The following is a 14,692-nucleotide window of genomic DNA, read 5'->3' as shown; positions in this document are numbered from 1 at the left end:
AAGTGTTTATAGACTCCAATAATCATAAAAATGATGATGAATTATAGAAGAATAAGATAAACAAATTTCATTATCGAACAAAGACTCGGATTCATCATAATTCTTAGCCCGCCAAGTGTTCATCTTCCTCTTTGATAGAAGATACATTTATTCTTGTATTTGTGTAGATTATTCCTCTTTGATTGAATTACTATTGTTATCATTTTTTTTTTTTGTTACAGAATAAGGCACATGGTCCAAACAAAAAAGAAAGGGAAAGAAAAAACTACGAACGATCCCCTCACAAAAAATATGTATAAAACGAATGTCCTAGGCACAATCTCAAAGCTGAATGCACTCTTTAATAAGCTAACTAAAGCCCATAAAAGCCCCTAAAGCTCAGTAACAAAAGTGGTACACACTCCAATATTGACACCAAATTAACCACCCAATTAAGTGCCATCTGAATTTCTCAGGAGCTTGTCGTCACGAACAAGACCAGGATTACTCTTCCTGCAATAAAACTTGAGTTTATGAAAATTAATTAAAATAATGAATTTATTATAGAATAAATAAATAGTAAAATCAATAAAGAAGGGACAATAATATCGTTTTTTCTAATATCTTAATTTCTACGCAACTCTCTAAAACCACATGTAATATGAAATGGATGGAGTATATTTTAAGGATTATGATTTATAAATTAGGAGTATATGCTATATTTTTTAGGGTTAGAATTTATAAATTTGAGTTTAAAATTTATAAATTAGAATAAAAAAATATATTTAATTTATAATATATAAAAAATAATGACATTGTTAGAATTAAGTTTTATGATATGATGTAATTATAATATAACTGATGTGATTTTCATATATTCTTTTCTTCCCTTCCCTTCCCTTCCCTTCCCTTCCCTTCCCTTCCTGTGTGTCAAAGTCTCTGTTTTGTTGATCTACTACAAGGAGGATAAAGGAAGTTTGTTTCCTTTACCCTCCTTCTATCGGGTTAGGTTTTTATATTTTTTTTATTATTATTGTTTTTTGTTTTGTCTGATCATATATTTTTTTATCGGATCTTCATTATCTGTTTGAATTGTATCTACTCTCTATTATTCTGTCGTTTATACTGTTCTCGGATTTAGCAAGAGCGGAAACGGTTTATCTTATCCGTGGATCAATAAATCTGCGTGGTTGCAACAGAAAAAAGGACTCAGATCCGAATATTCGGAATGGCTTAAAGGATGAAATTTGGATTGCAGATGCTTTTCTACAGATTTCGATTTACAAAAAATATATGTTATATTATTGTTTGATGTTTTTTATACCTTTGATGGTTTTATTTGCTCTTTGTAGTCTTTTTAATCCCTTCGTGGATCTTGTATTGGCTTTAGCCTCTGCTTGTGTAATGTTTTCTTTGTTGTATTTTGCTTGTTGTACTTCTTCTATCATGTAATGAAAATACAAGCATTTTTCATAAAAAAAAAAAAAAAAAAAAAAGACCCCAATGCTCTCACTGAAATGGGCCACTTAAATATGCATCTGATTATAAATTTAAGCCCATTCTATTTAAACCCAACTATCTACGATTACTTGACCCACTTAAAAATTATTATCATTTATTTATATACATTAAATAATTTGGTACATACTATTGAAAAAAATATATTTTGGTACGTTATTTTTCATCATCCTAATTATTATTTAATCATAATTAATTCTTATTGACCTAATTGTTAGAATATTACAGTTGTAATTTGGGATAGCAGAAGCAACTAATTTAACACAAGTGATTCTATCTACTAAATTAAGACATTTAGCTTTTCTAACTGGAAAGATGAGAACGAATTTATAAATTTCCTTAGAGAGTTGGTTGTGAAGGACTTGAATACGCAAATACTTATCAAGATCAGAAGTTAACTGAAATCCCAACACATTATATGCCCTATGTAGAGACATCCGAAACATTTGTAGTGAAAAAATCACAGGACCTGGTCGGACTAACACGCTGATCCTAACCTATACAGAATTCTCATAGCACATTAATAATAATAATAATCTATGTTACATGGACTTGGGAATCCGTATCTGATACTAGTGCAAATCAGAGTATCCAGTACGACAAGCTTGAAATTTTTGAATACAGAAACATCGTCTTGGACATGGATACGGGGATACATGAATTGATATATATATAAATATATATATATATATATATATACCAAAAAAGCACAATATAAGTCATTTATCAAAGACTTGCAAGCTTGAACACCTTGTTGGGCAATAAATGCGCTTTCAATGTAGAATAAGAACCGGTTATTGTCTTACTACAATATTTGCACCTCGAGACCCTACTTCCACCTTCACCACCATGAGATGTACATAAAACCTCAAATTGACTCCACAATGGTATGTCCTTGATGTTGGGTATACATCCCAAGTCCCACATCGGAAAGATATAAGGGAGTTACATAGTTTTAAAGAAGTTCACCAACTACATTAATATGAGGCCTTTTGGGAAGGAGCCCAAAAACAAATCCGTGCAGGCTTGGCCCAAAGCAGACAATATCATACTAATGGTGGAGCTGTTGGTGAACTCGTGCGCCCTACAATTGAATCCCTCGTCCTTAGTTGGGCGTGATATTGAGTTTGATGGTTTTTGGTTTGATAGTTGAGATTTGCTGAGTACATTTTTGGTTTTTGGTGAAGATTTTATACTCTAAGAGCAATAAGGATTTAGGAGGGAAGAGGAAGAGTTAGAGAATTAAACTCGTTGTTTTTTATTCTCAAGGTACAAGGCGCTTCAAATTCTTCAAAATCACAGACTCTTCAAATTCTTTAAAGAGAATAATTGCTCTAAAAAAATCACTCAATAACTGCTCTCCAAAAAAGTTAACCGTATCCTATGTTCTACAACAACGACTAATACGGATTTCATATCAATGTTTGTGTCGTATCGTATCGACACTGGTATGGCAGCGAAAAGGAAAAATCTGAGTATCATATATAATAATTGCTTGTTGAACACAATTTTTTCCATTAATACAATGTCATCAACCAAAAAACAATATAAGATAAAGAAAGTGATGCGGGGCATCTCCTTCTGGGATCAGGTCCGTACGAAGGAAGTTGGAGGAAGAGCGAATCACGAAACCTGGGGAGAGCCAACCGTGAAAGACGAGGACAAAGGCAACCAGAAGAGCACACGGGGCGTGCCTCCTCGTGCGCGGAGCATGAAGGGTCTTATTTCCGGAGGACAGTTCATGAGCTCATGCACGCGGGGCGTGCCTCCTCATACGCGGGGCGCAGATCATGCATCCGGAACAAGTTCTACCCAGGAGGTCAACTACGCGGGTCGTAATACCAGAGACGCCACGCGTGAACCTCATCAACGAGACGCACCAAGTTCAGGAGGTCAATTACGTGTGGCGTAATACCAGAGGCGCCACTCGTAAAGCCTGTCGTTGTGAGCCACCAAGTTCAGGAACTTCACCACGCGGGGCGTAACAAGACCCACGCGGGGCGTGTCCCGCCTGGAGGATACTTATTCACCAAGTTCTTATGTTGGGGACCATTTCTTATCTTCCTTAATTACAATCCTACCACCCCTTATTTACACCTTTGCCACTCCCTAATTACAACTCTATCACTCCTATGTTTACACCTATGCCACCCTTTTCCTTTACCCTAAATTACCCTTATCTTTATCCATTTAATTAGTTAGGTGATTTGTCCTTTATTGTAATTTGTTAGTTAGATTTTGAGATGATATAAATTCATCTCTTTCCTTTGTAAACCCTAAATTTTTATCAATCAAATTATAATCTTCTTCAAGAAGCTTTTGTTAAGGTTTTCACCTTCAACAATGGGGAATTCTCATTTCCTATGGATTTAGTCCATAAAACCCGAGATTAACTCCTTCTAGTTTAGCTAGAGAAGAAATATCTTTGTTAGTTTACGATTAAAACTTTCAGACGAAACCGATCCGTATCAGTTGATATCAGAGCCGATCGTTTTCCTTAACGGAGACTTCTTTCGACTATGGTTCAACTAAGTTCCTCTCAAAGATCCGAAGAACCCACCAACAAGGGATTGGAAAATCTCGAAGCGATCGTGAGAAGGTAATACACGAGTTATAAGAAGGATTTTCGGGTGATAAACGAGCTAACGAGGAAGTTTGTGGCATTTTTAGAGAGTCGCAAGCAAGGATACCGAAATGATTCCCAATCCACCATAGAAGTTCCTCCTAAATATCCATCACCAATCTTTTCTCCTTTACACATTGAAGAGGTAAATCCTAAACTTCAATTTTCTCATATTGAAGTTATGGATAGTCCTATTGCTATGGAGGATTTGGTTGTTTGTGATGTTATGTGTGGATTAGATTCTCATTGTGTGTTATTTAATAATGATGTTGTGAATGAGAATGTGGATTTATGTGTGGATGAAGAGGAAGGAGTGTTGGTAGGTGAGGATATTGGGAAAAATAATGTAGCAAGTGATGCTCCCAAAGTGTTTGATGAAATGCCTCTTAAGCATAGCTACATATGTATGCTTAAAGACATTGAGGATATTTTCCTTAAAAAGGGGGAGAAGGAGTTTGGGCTTATTAATCTCTTTGAGGAGCATGATGAAATTAGTTTATGTGTGGAGATTGATGGCTATGGAGATGGGAGAGATGTTGGTGGTTCAACTATAGTTGGGTGTAACATGTCGTTTGGGTCGGATAGCTATTCCAATGGGTTAGCCGGCTTGAACTATAGAGAGAAGTGGAAGGAAACGAGAGGTCGTGGGAAAAGATGGATCGTGGATGAAGATGGAAATGAATTTGACTACAACCATGAAGAAGAGGAGTTAGAAGAGGAGATTGATGAAGAGGAGAACCAATCCGAGAATGAGCTAGTAAGAAATGAGGAATGTGATTATTATGAAGGCGAATTCGATGATGAGGTTGGAGAGAGAGAGCACGCTTCCGAAGATGAAATATGTGAGGATGGTGAATGATAGCGCGATGCCTAGTGGTAGAGTTTTCACGACGAAATGTATATATTATGAGTGCGGACTCTATAGCTATGGATGTGATCTTTATAAATTGCTCTTAACTCAGCTAGACGATACGACTACTTAGGGACAAGTGTACCCCGTCGTATCAAGTAATAATCCGGTTAAGACCGGGTATCAAATCCACGGGATTTATAATTACAAGTATTAGACGACTCGGTTTCGTATGTTATTTAAGCGACGATTACTTTGGGGTAAAGTAAGACACAACTACACACTATTCCTAACTATTGGCGACACAGATTTATGTAGCTAAAACCCTATGAAGTGGGATGAATAATGATAAGTTATAACCACGATAAATAACGACTCTAAATGTATACGGATAATAATTTACTCTTGCAAAGATGACTAAGTGTAGTAGGACCGACCCGTGAAGCACTTAGACTACGTGATTCCTAGTCAAGGCGTGTCTAATGCGGGGGAATTAGAAACTAGGGCCCGTAAGTTCCGTGGTTTGTCAATTCCTACGGTTTCCGGTTTGTCACTTCCGGTAGGGCAACACCTATATAAATCCCTAGAGATAGCCCGAATGGCGTCGGAAATCGCGTTCTCCTACACAATAATCAATTATCAATATCAAAACATGTAGCAAACACTAACACGTAAAGGGAAGTAGAGATCATAAATCGTGAAATTATAAATATGAAATGTATATAAATGGAATACAACCAAGCCTAGTACATAGGAAGAGTACAAGCTAATTAGCACGTAAAAGGGGAGAATCCGCCCTTGAAACTAGCTAACCGGACTCAAAGCCGTCTCCTAGGTCGTGGAGGTTGAACTCTAGAGCTTGGTGACGAATGGTGGAGCGGAACTTTGATGGAATGCCGAAACAACCGAACAAGCTCTCGAGGTGGAGAGTTTAGCTACAAAAACTGAATCTATACTACAACAATAATCAAAACAAGTATAGTTTGCTCCCTAGTGTGTAATTATTTCTTGGTGTCAAATGAAGTTCAAGAGCTTCCTATTTATAGACCTCAAGCAAGGGCAAGTTTGTAACTTCACAAAGTACAAGTATGGAGCAACATTATTTGGTGCAGAAATCCCATGATACGCCCCACGTAAGGTGATCTACGCCCCGCGTAAGTGCCCATTCCGTCAGAAATCTCCTGCATGTGGACCAATTCGTTGTCTTGTTGTCTAAAGCACGCCCTGCGTAGCTAAAGTACGCCCCGCGTGTTTGAGTCTCTGAAGTTTTATTGCTTGAATTGGAGCTTTTACGCCGTGCGTAGCTGACGTACGCCCCGCGTAAAAGAGTCTCTGAGTTTCTATCATTGAGGAAATGCCTGGTACGCCTCACGTGTATGGTCATACGCCCCGCGTACGAAGAGTTAACTCGGGGAGACAGTGCAGTCTGACTTTTAGGATTAGGCCAATCATTTCCGACATGTGTCATACGCCCCGCATTGGTTGGCATACGCCCCGCGTATGCTGAGTCAATTCCACATGGCTCCTGCGGATAAGGCAATCATTGCTGACAACATGTTTCACGCCCCGCGTAAAGGATTGTACGCCCCGCGTATTTGAGTAGATTTTTGCTCCATGCTCGTACCTGAAATACAAATCTTGCGAGCCGAGTTAGCTTGATGTTTTTATTTCCTAAACTAATCAAAAGCACGGAAAATTAAATGAAAGTACGAGATTTATTTTTATTTCTTTATTTTATCAAAACACTTTATTTTGGTAATTAAACTTATTTATTTTATCCAAAATCAACCCGTAAATCACGCTAAAAGATAGGGGTAAAATACCCCTATCAAACCTCCTCGGACTTTAAAGTTTTACTTGTCCTCAAGTAAAAGAAATCGAAAGATAAGGGATTGAGAAAATTAAGAAACAAACCGAAGGTTGGTTTTGCCAAGTGCGTGATTTCAAAGTTATGGTTTTGTGCAAAGGTTTCGGTAAGTACCTACGCAAACAATTGAGTACGAAACTTGTTTGAAACCTTCATGATCAAGATTTAATAGGCAATATTAACGGGGGTTGATTATCTTTTGAGAACCCGATAGTACCTCACCGAGGGATTTTGCTCTTACGCTCAATTTTAGGTGGGTCGGTGTTTTAGCACTCTTCTTTGCACTTACTCGAGATCATGTTGAATTTGTATTTTCATCCGGGTTTTTCCTCCTAAAATATGGTTAGGCAATATTAAAAATGAACCCGAAGGGGGGTTGTAATGTGGGTGGCTTCTTTAGTGGTTAGTTTAAAGAAACTCGAGTTCAAAAATACCGTTTTGTGATTGCACCGTATCTTTGTTTATTTCGGCCTTGGCGAATTTTACAAAATATACTTCAAAATTGCTCGGGTGGAGCTTGAGAATGCCTTTTTATTTTTATCGTATCCTTTGTTTTGATAGAGGCACAAAAACAAAATTTTGAAAGCTTATGGTGCTCATTTGCTAAGGCCGTGACTTATTTCGGGTAATTCGGGTGCAACTTGGTTATGTCGGTATTTGAACAAGAGGAAAAAGGGTTAAATGTTTAAACTGGTATTAACAAAAAGGTTGGTTAATAGGCTCGAAGGGGTTTCTTAATGTTCAATGAAAACGAGAAAAAATAAATTAAGAAAAATTAGCCTAAGTGGGTTCGGTTTATCATCTATTGCCTTTTTACCAAAAATAAGTGTACTTAACCCGGTATTGGATGCAAATTCTATGAGTCGAGTGAAGTCGAAGCTCTCGAAAAATTATGAAAGAATTAGAGTTCTCGTACGAACTCTTTTAGGCTCAAAAATACCTCACAAAGATTCGGGTTTAAATTGTGTACTATCAAGTCTTCACTAAATTCTCAACTATCCCGTTTTTATTGCCTTTTTAAAGTTTATTATGGAGATAACATTTTGGTTAAGCCTCAATGCCTTAGTTTAGTACTAATCCTAAGTTTTTCACAAATTCCCTAAGTTTAAGATTAAGACAAAAATCTCTTAATTGAATCATTCCCTTATGTTCTGATGCTTTTATTTTTGATGACAAATAACGGAACTTTAATTAATTTCCGAAGGAGGGATAGCGTATCGGGAAAATTTTAAAGAGTAATAAGTGAGTTTAATTATTTTGTTGTTATTAAATTTTTATTTTTGTTTTTGGTAGTGCAACCCAAACTAAAAGTGCGGGGTTGCACGACCCTCCGCGTTATTTAAAATGACGCCTATTCCAAGGGCGTCGCAAAAAGAGGTTAAAACAAAAACAAAAACAAAAATAAAGTAAGGAAAGGAAAAGAAGACCCTTAGTGGTCAGGGGCCCTACGCGAGGCGTGCCCAGGGGGGCGCCCCGCGTAGGGTAGCAGTTTTATTGCGCTTTGAGTCAGAGACTCAAATAAGCGGGGCGTAATAGGGGTGGCGCCCCGCGTAGGGCGGCATTTTTATTGCTTTTGGAGTCAGAGACTCAAACACGCGGGGCGCAGGAATAGGGCGCTCCGCGTGTTTGAGTTTCTGAACTTTGAGAGCCACGGAAAGGAACTCATACGCGGGGCGTCATAGGGTGTACGCCCTGCGTGAAAGGTGTCCCTTGCATAATTTTGGATCAGAGGCACAAAGACGCGGGGCGTGCATAAGGAGACGCCCCGCGTATTATGTCGGATTGGGATTTGGTTTTCCGTGAGAGTGAAGAAAAACGAAGAAAACAAGAAAAATGAATGGATATATACAGGGTTTGAGAGCATCAAACCAGCGCTACATTTATAGTCGGAGTAGCTCGACTTTCCTTGGTGATGCGCAAGCTCACGGTGGGGCGAGGAGTGTGGTTTCGCCTTGTTGTGGAAAAACGCCGCCGCGGTATATCTTTAGACGGTGGCCATTGACCCGGAGGGTTGCATTGTCGGGACCTTGGATCTCAATTGCTCCGGAGGAGTGCACATTAATTACGGTGTATGGTCCCGACCACTGACTTTTTAATTTTCCGGGGAATAACCGGAGGCGAGAATTGTAGAGGAGAACTTGATCCCCCTTGGTGAACTCCCGAACCTGAATGTGCCTGTCGTGCCACCGTTTTGTACGTTCTTTGTAAAGTTTGGCATTTTCGTACGACCCTAAGCGAAGTTCATCAAGAGTGTTGAGTTGGAGGAGGCGGTGTTCTCCTGTAGCCTGCACGTCAAAATTTAAAAATTTCAGCGCCCAATATGCTTTATGTTCTAATTCTACGGGCAAATGGCATAATTTTCCAAAAACTAGACGATAAGGGGACATCCCGATGGGCGTCTTAAACGTCGTGCGGTAAGCCCAAAGACCATCATCGAGCTTCAAGCTCCAGTCTTTCCTAGAGGAGTTAACCGTTTTTTCTAAAATGCGTTTTAACTCTCGGTTAGAAACCTCAACTTGCCCACTAGTTTGCGGGTGGTAGGGTGTAGAGACTCGGTGTGCAACCCCATACTTAAGTAAGAGTTGATCGAATTGGCGGTTGCAAAAGTGGGAACCCCCGTCGCTAATGATAGTTCGAGGGGTCCCAAACCGAGTAAAAATGTTTTTCTTTATAAATTTCCCTACCGCCTTAGAGTCGTTTGAAGGTAAGGCAACAGCTCTACCCATTTGGAGACATAGTCAACCGCTACAAGAATGTAAGCATTGTTATGCGACTTAGGGAAAGGGCCCATAAAGTCTATCCCCCACACGTCAAAAAGTTCGTAGACTAAGATTCCTTGTTAGAGCATTTCATGTTTTCGGGAAATGTTTCCGCTCCTTTGACAAGCGTCACATGATTTGACGAAGTCTTGGGAATCCTTGGACAAAGTAGGCCAATAAAACCCACATTGTATGACTTTTGCCATAGTCCGACTAGGGCCAAAGTGGCCCCCCGGCTCTTGGGTATGACACATATGTAGCACATGATTAACCTCTTCTTCCGGTATACACCTACGAATAATGTTATCGGCACAAGATTTGAATAGATAGGGTCTTCCCAAAAATAGTGCTTAGCATCGTGAAAGAATTTCTTACGCTGCTCATATGTAAGGTGCGGGGGAAGAATATTACCGACTTTGTAGTTTGCCATATCGGCATACCAAGGTAAAGATGTTACCGCGTAGAGTGTTTCATCGGGAAAGGTCTCTTTAATCTCAATAGCTTCCGGAGATTCGCCTTGCTCGCCTTGTAAGCGAGAGAGATGATCGGCCACAACATTCTCCACTCCTTTTTTTTATCTTTGATCTCGATGTCGAATGCTTGTAGGAGTAGGATCCACCGTATCAAGCGTGGTTTGGCATCCTGCTTAGTCATCAAGTACTTGAGAGCTGCGTGGTCAGTGTATACGATAATTTTGGATAGCACAAGATATGACCTAAATTTATCGAAAGCAAAAACAACGGCAAGCATCTCTTTTTCTGTGATGGAATAGTTTTGTTGGGCCTCATTGAGCGTTTTGCTCGCATAATAGATAGGGCGAAAGAGTTTATCCACCCGTTGGCCCAAACAAGCACCTACAGCCAAATCACTCGCATCACACATGAGTTCAAAGGGGAGGTTCCAATCGGGTTTCACCATGATAGGTGCATTAACTAGTTTTTCCTTTAGCGTATTAAATGCAAGTAAACATTCAGGGGAAAAACTAAATTCCGCATCCTTTGCAAGGAGTTGGGTCAAGGGGGTTGCTATCTTAGAGAAATCCTTGATGAATCGTCTATAGAACCCCGCATGACCCAAGAAACTCCGAATTCCCTTAACGTTGATTGGTGGAGGTAGTTTTTCAATTACCTCGATCTTGGCCGGATCGACCTCGATCCCCTCCCCGGACACCTTGTGTCCCAAAACAATGCAATCTTGAACCATAAATTGACATTTTTCCCAACTGAGCGCAAGGTTAGTGTCTTCGCAACGTTGGAGGACTTTATCAAGATTACTTAAACAAATCTCAAAGGACGACCCAAAAACAGAAAAATCGTCCATGAAGACTTCCATGAAATCCTCAATCATTTCGGAGAATATAGCCGTCATGCACCTTTGAAAGGTGGCGGGGGCGTTACAAAGCCCAAATGGCATCCGCCTATATGCAAATGTCCCATACGGACAAGTGAATGTCGTCTTTTCTTGATTCGAAGGATCGACGGGAATTTGCATATAACCGGATAAGCCATCGAGGGTGCAAAAGAATTTATGACCCACCATTCTTTCCAACATTTGGTCGATGAACGGCAAGGGAAAATGATCTTTTCAGGTGGCTTCGTTAAGTTTTCTATAATCAATGCATACTCGCCACCCGGTTACTTTCCGTGTGGGGATTAATTCCCCTTGATCATTTTCCGTCACCGTTGTGCCCCCCGTTTTGGGCACACATTGGACCGGGCTAACCCATGGACTATCGGAGATAGGAAAGATTATACCTGCGTCGAGGAGTTTGATTACCTCGGCCTTCACTACCTCTTTCATATTGGGGTTAAGCCGTCGTTGCGGCTGCACGGAGGGCTTGACTTTATCCTCCATAAAGATGCGGTGTGTGCAAATGGTGGGGCTGATCCCTTTTATGTCATGAATGGTCCACCCAAATGCGCCTTTATGTTTTTGTAACACCGCAATTAATGCTTCCTCCATTTCCGCTGTCAAAAGCGAAGAAATAACAACCGGTAAGAAATTAGGAGGTTGCAAAAATACGTATTTTAAATTAGGAGGCAAGGGTTTAAGTTCCAAAGTTGGAGGTTCCTCAAGAGAGGTCTTCAGCTTTGCTTTGCTATCCCGGTCTAAACCCTCAAACCGGCTCCTTGCCAACAGACATTGTTCTATTTCGGAGGAGTATTCAAACGGCTTGTTCAATGGCTCCTCATCCAAATGCTCAATACCATCTATTTCCGAAGAGGTTCCCGCAGAAGACCTATCACAAAATTCTTCAACAAAGAGATCAATAGAGTCCACGGAATTTAAAAAATTACAATCCGCCATGGTATTAGATGGAAATTTCATGGAGTTGTACACGTTAAATTCTACCTCTTCGTCTTGCAACCGTAGGATGAGCTTACCTTCGTGGACGTCAATGAGAGTCCTACCTGTTGCAAGGAATGGTCGTCCTAGGAGGATTGGTACCGAATCGTCTTCCGCCATATCGAGCACTACAAAATCGGCGGGGAAAATGAACTTGTCCACTTTCACTAAGACATCCTCCACAATTCCTTTTGGCCGGGCAATGGATCTATCGGCCAGCTGGAGCGTCATATTGGTAGGCTTAGGTTCTCCTAAGTCGAGCTTCCTGAATACAGATAAAGGCATTAGATTGATGCTAGCACCCAAATCATATAAAGCTCTCCTAAACTCCACATTACCAATCGTGCAAGGGATAGAAAAACTACCTAAATCCTTGAGTTTAGGTGGGAGTTTGTTTGTTATAATCGCAGAGCATTCCTCCGTGAGCGCTACCGTCTCATTATAATCCAACTTCCTCTTTTTGGCGAGGATTTCTTTAAGAAACTTCGCATATGTGGGCATTTGCTCCAATGCTTCCGCAAGTGGAATGTTAATGTGGAGTTTCTTAAAAATTTCCAAAAACTTGCCGTATTGGTGGTCCAATTTTTCCTTTTTAAGTCGTTGTGGAAAAGGGAGCTTCGGTACGTAAGCTCCAATTGGATCACACACATTTTTATTCTTATCCAAGGAAGTTGCGGGTTTTGGATCCGAATCGGGGTTGCTTACCACTTCCGGTTCGTCACTTACCTGTGGAGCGGGTGGAGTCGCCTTTGGAACCGGTGGTTCCAAACCCCTACCACTACGGAGAGTTATTGCTTGTGCGGTCTCCCAATCTTTTGGTCTCGGGTTTTGTTCGGTGTTAATCGGGGGAGACCCATGTTGTCTCCCTTGTCGTTGGCGACTCAATTGGGCCACTTGCTGTCCCAAGTCCCTGCAAAATGCTTCATTGTTAGCAAGACGGGAAGATATTTCTTTAAGAAGATCAATTACCATTGCGTCTTGTGCATTGCTAGGAGGTTGTGATTTTTGCCCTTCGTGGTCATGAGGGAATTGGCCCAACCCTTGTTCCACAAATTTACCATGGAGTTCGGACGGGGGTTTCAACACATTCCGCTTGTTATCATAAGATGGAATGTGTTGAAGCCTCCTTCCGTCATTATTATTGTTATGGTGGTGATAAGCATGCATGTTAGGATAGGGGTTATAATGAGAACTATACCTTTGTTGTCCCCCTACATAACTTATGCTTTCGGCGTCACCGGCAAAAGGGCTTCCGGCTTGACAATCCTTATCTTGGTGGCCACCACCACAGTGAGAGCACACTAGGACTTGTGCTGAATTTTGGAGGCTCATTTGCGCCATTAAAGCGTCCAGTTTCTTATTCATTTTGATCATGAAGATTGTGGAAGCCTCGTCCTCTACGGTAAAGGTTTGATGTTGCGAGGGTCCGGCAAGCCGATCTTCTTGCCATTAGACGCTTTTCCTAGCTAATTCGTGAATGAGCTCATACGCCTCGCTTGCCGATTTGCGAAACAAATCCCCACCTGTGGCAGAATCAACGGTTGCACGATTAGTAGGTGTTAAACCATGATAAAAAGTACTTACTAGATCATGCTTAGGGATATCGTGATGGGGACAGCTTCGGAGCAACTTTCGGAACCTAGCCCAAGCTGAGTGGAGGGCCTCGTATCCAAGTTGCCGAAAGGAAGTGATATCTTTTCTCAATTTAACCGTTTTAGAGGGTGGGAAGTAGTAAGATAGGAACTCCTTCTCGAGTTCCTTCCACGATGTGATCGATCCCGCCTCTAACGAGTGCAACCATTCCAACGCCTGTCCTATCAAAGAAAAAGGAAATAGTTTTAGTTGGACGGCCTCAACCGGAACATTGTTTTGCCGTGAAGTTTCGGCACACATAAGAAATTTATCAAGGTGTTTGTTAGGGTTTTCATGGGGTTCCCCTCCGAATTGACCGAATTGTTGAATTAATTGGATCATGCTAGTCTTTATTTCAAATGTGTCGGCCGGAATGGTGGGGGCAACGATTCTGTGGCGGATTTGAGGGCGATGTGGAGCAAGAATCTCCAACATCGAACGCGTGTCGTTGCCTTCACCATTACGGTCGTCATTTACGGGTTGTTCCGGAACCCTTTGGTTGATCTCGGGCTGGTTAGCTTCATCGTTGAGATTCACCATTCTCTCTTTTTGAATCCTACAAAGAGTACGTTCAATTTCGAGATCAATAGGAATAAGAGAATCACTTTTCGATCGGGTGTGCATAAAGTAAAAAGAAGTATAAAAGATTATCAACAAGAAAGAATAATGTTAGTCAAAGTATAAATAAACAATTTATACAAAAAGAATTCTTAAACTAACAATGAAACGTTTTTGTATAATATTGTAGGAGATTATAAATCCACGGCAACGGCGCCAAAAACTTGATAGCGCGACGCCTAGTGGTAGAGTTTTCACGACGAAATGTATATATTATGAGTGCGGACTCTATAGCTATGGATGTGATCTTTATAAATTGCTCTTAACTCTGCTAGACGCTACGACTACTTAGGGGCAAGTGTACCCTGTCGTATCAAGTAATAATCCGGTTAAGACCGGGTATCGAATCCACGGGATTTATAATTACAAGTATTAGATGACTCGGTTTCGTATGTTATTTAAGCGACGATTACTTTGGGGTAAAGTAAGACACAACTACACACTATTCCTAACTATTGGCGACACAGATTTATGGAGCTAAAACCCTATGAAGTGGGATG

This window comes from Euphorbia lathyris, chromosome 10 (assembly GCF_963576675.1).
Source record: "Euphorbia lathyris chromosome 10, ddEupLath1.1, whole genome shotgun sequence".
NCBI classification, from domain to species: Eukaryota; Viridiplantae; Streptophyta; class Magnoliopsida; order Malpighiales; family Euphorbiaceae; genus Euphorbia; species Euphorbia lathyris.
The sequence above is the reverse complement of the archived record's forward strand: the minus strand, read 5'-3'. Positions refer to the sequence as shown.